This window comes from Aquarana catesbeiana, linkage group LG01, assembly GCF_042186555.1.
Source record: "Aquarana catesbeiana isolate 2022-GZ linkage group LG01, ASM4218655v1, whole genome shotgun sequence".
Taxonomy (NCBI): Eukaryota; Metazoa; Chordata; class Amphibia; order Anura; family Ranidae; genus Aquarana; species Aquarana catesbeiana.
In genome coordinates this window covers 139087730-139099948 of record NC_133324.1, presented here as the reverse complement: position 1 = coordinate 139099948, position 12219 = coordinate 139087730, and positions in this window count along the sequence as shown.

Below are 12219 nucleotides of genomic sequence, written 5' to 3'. Positions count from 1 at the left end.
CTCTGTCTCTGCACATTTCCCCAGTTTTATCTTGATCAGGCACAGACAAGGACTTCATCTCTGAACGGAGCCAGGGGGAGGTTTTATAAAGATTGAAGTATCTTAAGTATCTTATAAGGAAAGGTGTTAAACTGGTTAAAAAAGACTGATTTAAAGAACATTTCCAACCAGCAGAAACAGAAACCAGACAAAGAACCTCGGCCAAATATTTATGGAGAAGTTATATTGATAAATAATGAAATGTGCCCGACCCCAGCTCACAGTCACTCTATCAATGTACATGTGAGAGCTCTTTTCACACCATGAATATTCTGAATTGATCTCATTTGTAGCCCATAAGCTGATAATTTAGGACTTCTACACTACTGCGCTGTCAGCTGGGACTTGCTGGGAAATCTAATTGTTCAGGATACTGATAAAAGGAGATGTTGAAATTGAATCAGAAAGCAAGCCCAGACCAGTAAACTATGCACAGCATAAATTCAAATAAAACTGCAAATAAAAATGATTACAGTAACACAATTGTATTTTTAATGGTCCAGATAGACAGTAGTTTATGATAAAGCAGACCTGTCATTAAATCTCACACTTCACATGAATCAAATGAACATGTGTCTGTATTACCAGGTCATATATTTTTTTATGGTATAAATGAAATGCTTTTAAGCTACCATATGAAAAGATTACATTTCTTCTTGATGCCAGGAGCATTGTAGGTTGTTCTTGTCATTAGAGACTGCAGTGGGTCTAAGGTTTTTGTTTAAATAGACCTTGTGAACCAGACTTACAATGAGATGGGAGTATTCACGAGGAAGTGTGTTGTGCTGCAGTACTGAGCAGAAGCAAAAATGTTGATTGCATACCTCCCAACATTTTGAGATGGGAATGAAGGACACCTACTAGCAAATGTATGTAGGCATAGGACACGCCCCCTTAAAGGAGAATTAACCCCAAAAAAAGGTTAATTAAATCCACAAGTGCTTTTTTTACCACTACTAGTCCTTTATATTGGCATTTAAAATGTACAAATGCAGCAATTTAGAAATTGGATGAAAGGTTTAGCACTGGGAAACACTTTTTGAAAGATAAAAAGTGCATTTTATATACAACTATAAGGATCAGACCAAAATGAGGGACAAATGAAGAGGAATGAGGGACAGAGGGACATTGCTCCAAATCAGGGACAGTCCCTCGAAATCAGGGACAGTTGGGAGGTATATGATTCACTAAAGCAGGGGTCTTCAAACCTGTAGGCCAAATCTGGATCCCTGTAAGATTGTATCTGGCCTCAGGCAGGGGTGAATGTAAGTAACTAATACTGCAGAGTCCCTACAAACTACAGTTGTATTGTGCCCCTTTCTGTTGCAAGAGGACGGTGGGAGGTGTCCTTGGCCAGCATGACCGTTACTGGTGGTGAATCAGGGCCCTGCTTACAATCTTATTTAAGCTCTGTACGCAAATGCAATTATAATTGCTGGTTGCACTTATGTCATGTGAGTGTTCCCTGCTATTGTAACCTTTTTTTTATATATAATAAACCTATTACACTTTGAGAGGCCTCTTTCCTCGTACATGAGCATTGCACCTTAATATGCTGGTGCAATAACATATTGGTTTGTCTGTGGGATATCCACCTACACAGTGTTCAAGACCATAGGGGGAAACAAGTTGAAGGAGATTGTGAATCACTTTTTGACATATCTTCAAACAGGTGGCCATTTTGATGTGGTGAGCTCTAGTCCAGTAAGTGGTGGGATTGCCCATAGAGCATATATATCAGTGGATTTATTGATTATTCAAGGTTTCACACAGAGCTATAGACTATATTGTTTCGTGTTTTATTTTTCATGATATACACATTGCTCTAATAATAGTGCTCTGACTATTATCATACATTTATTGTCAATTATGAAAGTGTCTGAAAAAATGTATTATACAGGATTTATATAGTGCCATTATTTGTGCAGTGATTTACAAAATAAATGGGAGACTGTACAGTTACAACACAATTTAATGCAAAAAAAAAAAAACTTCTAGTGCAGTACAAAAAGGGGAATTGAATAGGGATTATAGCGGTGCCTTATATATAGAAGATTGCTATATTTTACTTAGAAAATTTACATTTTATTATAAAGATATACAAAAGACAACACACATAGAGTGCATAAAATATAAGCAAATGCTTATATTTTATGCACTCTATGTTTGTTGTCTTTTTGTATATCTTTATAATAAAATTTTAATTTTCTAAGTAAAATACAGCAATCTTCTAAATATAAGGCACCGCTATAATCCCTCTTCAATTCCCCTTTTTGTACTTTATTAATATAAGGGATGAGGTGCCGGATCATATGAGGTCACTCAACCCACACCCCTCAACACTTTTAGTCCAGTTGTTCATACTGTTCCTTGTGGTTTAGTATTTCTGTGATGATTGTAAGGATGAATCTCACATAGACCTTTCTAAGTAAGAACGGTAAATGTTTTTGATAATAAGTCCCCTAAGGTAAAATGGTAATAAAAAACATGTATCAATGTCTGCCAGTTCATTGTAAGTCACATCTAGAGGACATCAGTCTATGAAGGTGTACACCCTCTCTATGTCTTCTATATAACATTATACTTTCCAGCTTTTTTATTACATCAAGCTCTTCATGGAAAATCTATTAGCCTCATTTCCCTACAGGACATTCAGTGAAACATTGGCAGTAGGAATATTAACGTCGCTTATTTATCTACCAATTAAGTCAAGTCAGAATGTAGAAAACAATAAAGCTGAAATAATTATCTTTTTAATTGGCAATATGAGTTATTTTTGATACAGAAGAACATGCAAATGAGATATTAAGTGCTAATTATTTTTTCCACATTGAAATATTTTCCAATTTATGGCACTTAGAGGCGATCTGCTCAAAATGAAGGCAGATTTATATCAGGCACATTAACTTGACTTAATGGGCCTTCGACGTGTAACATCTATGAGTTATAGGTGGTATAAAATGTTAAAGAAATCTATATACATTTATACTCAAAAATATCAATGTCAAGGAGAACTCTAGTCAAATATATTCCATAGAGTGTTTAGCAATCAAGTGGTGGTCTTCAACCACTGTTTGAGTTGAAGGAAATTATCTTTAGGGCTTATGATGGGTGTTGCTGTCTAATGGTGGGCATACACGATTTGAAAAATGATCAATTTCTTTTCCAGTTGATCTCTCCTGATAGGGATAGTCAATCTATAATCAACAACCCAATTGATCAATATGCCACATACGGGAAAGTGAAATTTGATTGATAGTTGGACGATACGAATGTAAGTTATTGTTCGCATCTCTGTTTCTACCATACAATCTTATAATCTGGTTGCTGGAAATATGATCATATTCATGACCAAGCATCTTAGTGCTGTCAATTAACGCAGACGATCAATCATTTTCTGCCCTTGCCAAAATACTAAATTAATTGGAAGGGAAGTGATAGCTTGTAGGTGGAGTGCAGCGTGGCGCGGTGGAAATAATACACATAGTCCGTTGCAATGGAAAACTTGTATTGAAATAGCACAGCAACAGTTAACAGCCTTTCCATTTAGAAGGCTGACCAACCAGGTACACTTGCGGTTTCCAGTGATGTAAAGAGAGCAGGTATTAGCAAAATTGACAGCATCGATAACAAGATCATAATGTGACATGGTTGTCTCGTGCCCAAGCGGTAAGAAGTCCATGGAGTAGCGACCCTACGTTTTCCCTCCTCATAAGGAACAATTCCCTTTCCCTAGCATTGTCCCTAACAGGCGGGGTACCTTTCTCTACTTTACCAACTCACAAAACGCACCCCAAACCTGGGAGCCGAGCTTTAAATAGGCTCTTCCTGACCCAAGATGGCTGCCAGAGTCACATGGGACAGCAGCATGTAATAGGATAGCTTCCCCAGTAACCCAGAAAAACACAGGCTCTCCTCTCTCTCCTCTCCAACAACAGTGCTGCTGTGGAGGAGCACCACCTGCAGTGGAGAAAGTAGACTGCACCTACCTACAGGCTATTTGATAATTTGCCAATTTGGTCATTTTGATTAAATTGCACAAAGATCAGATATAAATATCAAAGCCCGTATGGTCACCATATTGAAGATTTCTACATTCAAAGTAGTGCGTCTCAAACCTATGCGTTTAAACACAAATGTCTTTGTTTGACCTACTTTGCCTGCAATGAAAATGCATCTTCAGTTGGACTTGCTGCAGCTAAAGAAACCACAGAGGGCAAAACAGGTCAAATGCAACCTCAGAACTATCATCCTGTCCTAGACTAAATGATAAATTTCAGGGGATTACAAAGACTACAACTAAAATAGACTAAGGCTATTATTTCAAAATCAATTTAAAGTCAATCTAAACCCTAATTTGTTCTTCTCGGAGTGATAAAGAGGCATTATCATTGCAGGCTGACATGTTAAATATTAAACATCTTAAAAGAAAAGTAATTTAACTTTTTAAATAAAAGTGATAAAGATAGACCCGCACCGTGGAGAAAATTGTAAATAAATTATAGAACAAATACAAAGTGTACATATACGTGTGCGTTTACACACTCACCCACATGTACATATGTAATAGGGCTGCCTCTGTAGTGCAAGGTGAGTACCCCAAAAAATGACAACAGAAAATATATACTCAGCGCTACCTCTCTCAATCATAAATGTGCATATACTCGCATCAAATATGTGTCAAATGACAACATGTGTAACAAAGTGCCAATATAGTGCAAAAAAAGTGCATTCAATAAAGTTCAAAAATTCAAAAAAATTGCAAAATAAGGTGCAAACAATAAAGTTCATCAAATGTGAGGTGCAGGGCTGGTGACACATTGATGTAATCTTGGTGACTTCCTGTGCTCCCCTCCTGGATCCCCACTAACCAGATAAAGATGATAAATATGCCTGTGTATATCAAGATGGTGTCTCCTGTCCAGCAGATATGTAGATTGGTTGTGCCTCAGGGAATGGAATCTCCTCTCCTTCACCACTTGATTGTAGATCCTACATACTTTACTTAGTCAAAGACTATCGGAGTAGTAGGGATGAGCTTCGAGTTCGAGTCAAACTCATGTTCGACTCGAACATCGGCTGTTCGCCAGTTCACCGAACAGCGAACAATTTGGGGTGTTCGAGGCAAATTCGAAAGCCGCAGAACACCCTTTAAAAGTCTATGGGAGAAATCAAAAGTGCTAATTTTAAAGGCTTATATGCAAGTTATTGTCATAAAAAGTGTTTGGGGACCTGGGTCCTGCCCCAGGGGACATGGATCAATGCAAAAAAAAGTTTTAAAAATGGACGTTTTTTCGGGAGCAGTGATTTTAATAATGCTTAAAGTGAAACAATAAAAGTGTAATATTCCTTTAAATTTCATACCTGAGGGGTGTCTATAGTATGCCTGGCAAGGGGCGCATGTTTCCCGTGTTTAGAACAGTCTGACAGCAAAATGACATTTCAAAGGAAAAAAAGTCATTTAATTGCCAAAAAAGGTTGTGGAGATTGCCCATGGGGTTTTTTAGCAACAATTATCAAAATGGAAAAAATTTTTTGTAAAAGATGTTTTTATTAGAAAAATACACCAAACATAGTTTAAAGAATACAGAAATTTAAAATATGTGCTCCGGCTTCACACATAGCAAGACATATTGGGTACATATACCAATCAGGCAAATAATTTATCACATGGTAGATTGCTGGGAGTGTATAGGTACTACTACTCCAAGTAATGTTATTGTAATTATGGTAGTGCTTGCTAATAAAAGAGGAGACCCCAATGCATTTCAACGTTTATAAGGTCATTGTCTTCCTCAGGGGGTCCTTTAAGCTCTGTAAGGGCATCAAAGAGAAAATGATCATGTATTCATTGTATGTCATTAAATATGAATATTTTATAGTGATCACTTAATAATTACCTTTAGTACCATATATGCTCGTTTTAACCGGAGATAACTTAAAAACACTGAAGAAATTGAAGAGATCCCCCACTTTTGATGATGGACTTCATTATACCGCTGTCTCTACCTGCGTCTCAAAGGGAAACAAAGCCAACCCGTGGGGCTTACGGGTGATCACAGGTATATGGCTCTCCTCCACAAATGGAGGGGGAAGCTGGAACAGGACACCTATAAATTAATCACAATGAGAAGAGTTTCTTAGTACCTTATCTATCTTTCAAACGATTGTGTGCCAAATATGTAACTTAGTTTGCTTGGGTAAAAATAGGGTTAATATGACAGCAAGATATTGAATATTTAAAAATCTGTATTCATATGGCAAAATAAAGCCAGGTCATTTAAAACTACTCGCGGCTATTAATGAATTGCTGGTCCGACAATACACATAAACGTGGGGGGTCCCCCTAAATTCCATACCAGGCTCTTCAGGTCTGGTATGGATATTAAGGGGAACACCGCGCCAAAATTAGAAAAAAAATTGGCGTGGGGTCCCCCCAAAAATCCATACCAGACCCTTATCCGAGCACGCAACCTGGCAGGCCGCAGGAAAAGAGGGGGGGATGAGAGAGCGCCCCCCCTCCTGAACCGTACCAGGCCACATGCCGTCAACATTGGGAGGGTGCTTTGGGGTAGCCCCCCAAAACATCTTGTCCCCATGTTGATGGGGACAAGGGCCTCATCCCCACAACCCTTGCCCGGTGGTTGTGGGGGTCTGCGGGCGGGGGGCCCACATTTTAACAAAATGTGACCCCGCCTCCCTCTGACGTCACGGGGAATGCCACAGGGAAGTCCCTGTCAAGTCCCCGTGCGTCAGAGGGGGCAGGGTCACCGGGTGGCCCCGCCCTCCGTTATTTAAGAACCGTCAGAAGAGGAGAAGCGTCACACAGCGGGAGCCTCCCTCCATGCCATCATGGATGCGGAGCGGCCCGGAGAAGAAGATGAAGAGAAGAAGACGCCGCGGAGGAGATGCCGGACGAGAACACTGGAGGAAGAACCAGAAGAAAAAGAAGATGGAGGAAGAAACTGAAGGAAGATAGAAGATAGAAGAAAGAAGAAGCATTTAAATAAAGGAATTGTCAAAAACTGTCTCTTGTCATTTTTAACATTTTTGACACTCTTTTTGTGAAATGGTAGGGGTACTCTTGTACCCCCTTACCATTTCACACAGGGGGGAGGGCCAGGATCTGGGGGTCCCCTTGTTAAAGGGGGCTTCCAGATTCCGATAAGCCCCCTGCCCACAGACCCCCACAACCACCGGGCAAGGGTTGTGGGGATGAGGCCCTTGTCCCCATCAACATGGGGACAAGGTGTTTTGGGGAGCTACCCCAAAGCACCCTCCCAATGTTGAGGGCATGTGGCCTGGTACGGTTCAGGAGGGGGGCCGCTCTCTCATCCCCCCCTCTTTTCCTGTGGCCTGCCAGGTTGTGTGCTCGGATAAGGGTCTGGTACAGATTTTTGGGGGGACCCCACGCCAATTTTTTTTCTAACTTTGGCGCGGGGTTCCCCTTAAAATCCATACCAGACCTGTAGGGTCTGGTATAGATTTTGAGGGGGACCCCACGCCATTTAAAAAAAAAAAATTTGTCCGGGGTTCCCCTTAATATCCATACCAGACCTGAAGGGACTGGTATGGAATTTAGTGGGACCCCCACGCCATTTTTTTTTAAATTTTGGTTCGGGGTTCCCCTGTGGGGAATTCCCATGCCATTTTTATCAATGCACTTTTATGTGTATTGTCGGACCGGCAATTCATTAATAGCCATGAGTAGTTTTAAATGACTTTTTTCCTTTGAAATGTCATTTTGCTGTCAGACTGTTCAAAACATGGTAAACATGCGCCCCTTTACAGGCATACTATAGACACCCCCCAGGTATGAAATTTAAAGGAATATTACATTTCTATTGTTTCACTTTAAGCATTATTAAAATCACTGCTCCCGAAAAAACTGCCATTTAAAAAAATGTTTTTGCATTGATCCATGTCCCTGGGGCAGGACCCAGGTCCCCAAACACTTTTTATGACAATAACTTGCATATAAGCCTTTAAAATGAGCACTTTTGATTATTCATGTTCGTGTCCCATAGACTTTAACGGTGTTCGCGCGTTCGAACAAATTTTTTTGTTCTGGTGCGAACCGAACAGGGGGGTGTTTGGCTCATCCCTACGGAGTAGTAAAGTTTGGACAAGTGAAGAGAAGAGGGCATATAGTGTAATACTGCAAGGTTTATTAAAAAGTTTAAAATCATTACACGTAAATCAGAATCTTTAAATTATGCAAAAATTGCTGCCTTGGCATCCAAACAGCTTTCACAGATTATCCTTAGCTTGACATGTTTTGCCCCTCCCACTGGGCGTCATCAGAAGCTTATGGAGTCTGTGGTTGTCTGTCTTATATACTTTAAGTACCGCCTACTGCACCCAATGACTCCCACTACTCTCATTGATGGTGTGGTATGAAATTGGCCTCACTTCCAGTTTCCGCCAGAACTGGAAGTGACGTTTCCGCCGAGACCGGAAGTGATCAGCAGCACAAGAAGTGATGTAATCTTTGTTGACAAAAGGTAAAAATCAGCTTCCTACTTCCTGGATTAACAGGGAATGATCAGAGGCTATCTAGTGTTGGTAATTCGGTATTACATTAAAAACAAATCAAGGTATATTGCATTAAGTGAACCATTATGACAATGATAGTACACTCCCCCTAAAAGCTGGTAACCTTCCTCGACCAAACAGGAATGTGGCAGATGTATGTTTGGATGTTTTCAAGATGATAGTTACATAGTTACATAGTAGGTGAGGTTGAAAAAAGTCCATCAAGTCCAACCTATGCGTGTGATTATGTGTCATTATTACATTATATATCCCTTTATGTTGCGGTCATTCAGATGCTTATCTAATAGTTTCTTGAAGCTATCAATGCTCCCTTCTGAGACCACCGCCTGTGGAAGGGAATTCCACATCCTTGCCGCTCTTACAGTAAAGAACCCTCTACGTAGCTTAAGGTTAAACCTCTTTTCTTCTAATTTTAATGAGTGGCCACGAGTCTTATTAAACGCTCTTCTGCAAAAAAGTTTTATTCCTATTGTGGGGTCACCAGTACGGTATTTGTATATTGAAATCATATCCCCTCTCAAGCATCTCTTCTCCAGAGAGAATAAGTTCAGTGCTCGCAACCTTTCCTCATAACTAAGATCCTCCAGACCCTTTATTAGCTTTGTTGCCCTTCTTTGTACTCGCTCCATTTCCAGTACATCCTTCCTGAGGACTGGTGCCCAGAACTGGACAATATACTCTAGGTGCGGCCGGACCAGAGTCTTGTAGAGTGGGAGAATTATCGTTTTATCTCTGGAGTTGATCCTCTTTATAATGCATGCCAATATTCTGTTTGCTTTGTTAGCAGCAGCTTGACATTGCATGCCATTGCTGAGCCTATCATCTACTAGGACCCCCAGGTCCTTTTCCATCCTAGATTCCCCCAGAGGTTCTCCCCCCAGTGTATAGATTGCATTCATATTTTTGCCACCCAAATGCATTATTTTACATTTTTCTACATCGAACCTCATTTGCCATGTAGTTGCCCACCCCATTAATTTGTTCAGATCTTTTTGCAAGGTTTCCACATCCTGCAGAGAAGTTATTGCCCTGCTTAGCTTAGTATCGTCTGCAAATACAGAGATTGAACTGTTTATCCCATCCTCCAGGTCGTTTATGAACAAATTAAATAGGATTGGTCCCAGCACAGAACCCTGGGGAACCCCACTACCCACCCCTGACCATTCTGAGCACTCCCCATTTATCACCACCCTCTGAACTCGCCCTTGTAGCCAGTTTTCAATCCATGTATTTACCCTATGGTCCATGCCAACGGACCTTATTTTGTACAGTAAACGTTTATGGGGAACAGTGTCAAATGCTTTTGCAAAATCCAGATACACCACGTCTACGGGCCTTCCTTTATCTAGATGGCAACTCACCTCCTCATAGAAGGTTAATAGATTGGTTTGGCAAGAACGATTCTTCATGAATCCATGCTGATTACTGCTAATGATACCGTTCTTATTACTAAAATTTTGTATATAGTCCCTTATCATCCCCTCCAAGAGTTCACATACTATTGATGACTGAGGAGAAGAATAAATTCAATACCTTCGCCATCTCCCCATCCTTTGTAACCAGATGTCCTTCCTCATTCTTTATGGGGCCAATATGGTCTGTCCTCCTTTTTTACTGTTTACATACTTAACCACTTGCCGACCGCCTCACGCCGATGTACGTCGGCAGAATAGCACGGGCAGGCAGAGTCACGTACCTGTACGTGATCTGCCTCCCGCGGGTGGGGGGTCCGATCGGAACCCCCCCGGTGCCAGAGGCAGCCGGCATTTGTTCGTGGGTGATGAGAGGTGAGGGGGAGGCCATCCATTCGTGGCCACCCCCTCCCGATCGCTCCCGGCGAATGAAAATCCTTCCTCTGCCTCTGTAATGTAAACAGAGGGAGAGGAAGTGATGTCATCCCTCCTCAAGCCGGTCTTTTCGTTCCGGCGCAGAGGAGAGAAGTAAGTTACACCAACACTACACTTCCAGTAGAACACGCCAGGCACACTTTTCACCCCCCATCACCCCCCGATCACCCCCCTGTACCCCCTGTCACATTGACACCAATAGCAGTTTTTTTTTTTGCATTGGTGTCAGTTTGTGACAGTTATAAGTGTTAGGGCAGTTAGGGTTAGCCCCCTTAAGGTCTGGGGTACTCCCCTTTAGGTCCAGGGTACCCCCCTAACCTCCCCCTAATAAAGGTTAACCCCTTGATCACCCCCCGTCGCCAGTGTCACTAAGAAATCGTTTTTCTGATCGCTGTATTAGCGACACAGGTGATGCTAGTTAGGAAGGTAAGTATATAGGTTCGCTGTCAGTGTTTTATAGCGACAGGGACCCCCATATACCACCTACTAAAGGTTTTGACCCCTTGATTGCCCCCTAGTTAACCCTTTCACCAGCGATCACCGTATAAGTGTTACGGGTGATGCTGGTTAGTTAGTTTGTTTTTTATAGTTTATTATACTTTTAGGGCACCCGCCGTTTATTACCTTATAAAGGTTTAACCCCCTAATTGCCTGGCGGTGATATAAGTTACATTTTTAGGGTCAGATAAGGTCTGCGTCGCCCCAGGCAGCGTCAGTTTAGCGCCAGTACCGCTAACACCCACGCACGCAGCATACACCTCCCTTAGTGCTATAGTATCTGAACGGATCGATATCTGATCAGATCTATACTAGCATCCCCAGCAGTTTAGGGTTCCCAAAAATGCAGTGTTAGCGGGATCAGCCCAGATACCTGCTAGCACCTGCGTTTTGCCCCTCGGCCCAGCCCTGCCCAGCCCACCCAAGTGCAGTATCGATCGATCACCGACACTTACAAAACACTAAGCACACATAACTGCAGCGTTCGCAGAGTCAGGCCTGATCCCTGCGATCACTAACAGTTTTTTGGTAGCGTTTTGAATCAGTCGCTAACAGTCAGGAGCTTTTTTGCCTGTGAGTCTCACTAGTGTACCCCTAAATTTAGAGCCCAAAATGGCAAATTGAAGGTACACTAGTGAAGAGGCCTACACGTTTCTGAGAATGACAGATAGTGAAGAGGAAGTCACTCATCTGTCAGATTCAGGCTCAGAATACAAACCTGTAGAGGACACGGCTCCATGACAGATAGCTCTGACGACGGAGTTGTGGTCCCTGCTAAGGTCAGGCGTACCAGACCCCAATCTTCTTCTTCTGTCGTTGAAGTGCAAGAACCGCAGGTCCCTCGTATGGAGCAGAGAAGTACTAGCGCCGCTATTCCTTCTGGTGAACTGGCAAGCACCAGAATTATGTAACCATTTTTTTGTTTTCAGGTACGCCATTCAGCTGCAGAGCGGAATTATTTATCTTGACAGCAACAGCGTTTGCTCCCACGATACATAAAGCCGTGACTCCAGCGCTGTCGGAGGTGATTTCACCACCACAGTTACATACTTCAGCATATATGCCGAAGCGTGGGGGCAGCAGTGGGTGGAGGAGCGATTTGCTTCTGCCTTTTGTGGGAGGATGACCCCATGCTTCGGCATATATATATTTTAGGCACAGGTTGCGTTAAATGTTTTATTTTTTACTATTTTTTTTTTGTATTTGCTTTGCAGGTATGGTAAGTCTTACTGTTATACTGTAATGTTACTTTGTATTATTGTTAACCATCATTTGCTTA